This window comes from Anarrhichthys ocellatus, unplaced genomic scaffold, assembly GCF_004355925.1.
Source record: "Anarrhichthys ocellatus isolate YVR2014 unplaced genomic scaffold, GSC_Weel_1.0 scaffold21, whole genome shotgun sequence".
Taxonomy (NCBI): Eukaryota; Metazoa; Chordata; class Actinopteri; order Perciformes; family Anarhichadidae; genus Anarrhichthys; species Anarrhichthys ocellatus.
The window spans coordinates 2,888,420-2,889,068 of NW_022280051.1; positions in this window are offsets into that span (position 1 = coordinate 2,888,420).

Here is a 649-nt window from a genome sequence, read left to right on the forward strand (position 1 = left end):
CACACACACACACACACACACACACACACACACACACACACACACGTTGAACTGAAACACTGCATAACCATTCGAAGTTCGGAAGAAAATAGTCATGTGTTGACATTCTTATACAATATACACTGTACACACTGAGGACGAGTGAGAGCATGATTAGTCTCGTCCCCTCTGAATATGAAAGCACTAAATTACAAGTTTCATTCCTGTGCAGTGCAAAATAAGTCGTTTTGTTTTTTTTAAGACATTCCTCTGAAGATACGACATTCAGTTTCCCTCCATACGTATAGGTTTGAATGAAGCTCATCTAAGGTTAGCTGTGATTCTTTTGTGTTTTAACTTGCACAACAGGAACAGTGTGGGAAGGCTTTTCTGTAGGCACGACCACGGATATAGGTCCTCATCCTCCTTTCTCTCTCTCTCTCACACACTCACACACACACACACACACACACACACACACACACACGTTAAATGTCCCTTTTCAACTCTCTCCGAGCCTCCACGGTCCAAAGTGGGGAACATAAAACAGACGACAAGCACGTAAAAAACGAGTATTTTTGAGTCTTAACTCAGACTCTGCATTGCATGGCTCACTCAACAAATAAGCGTGTGAAGGGAGCCATCTTAGCCTTTTTCTTTGCTCGTTTAC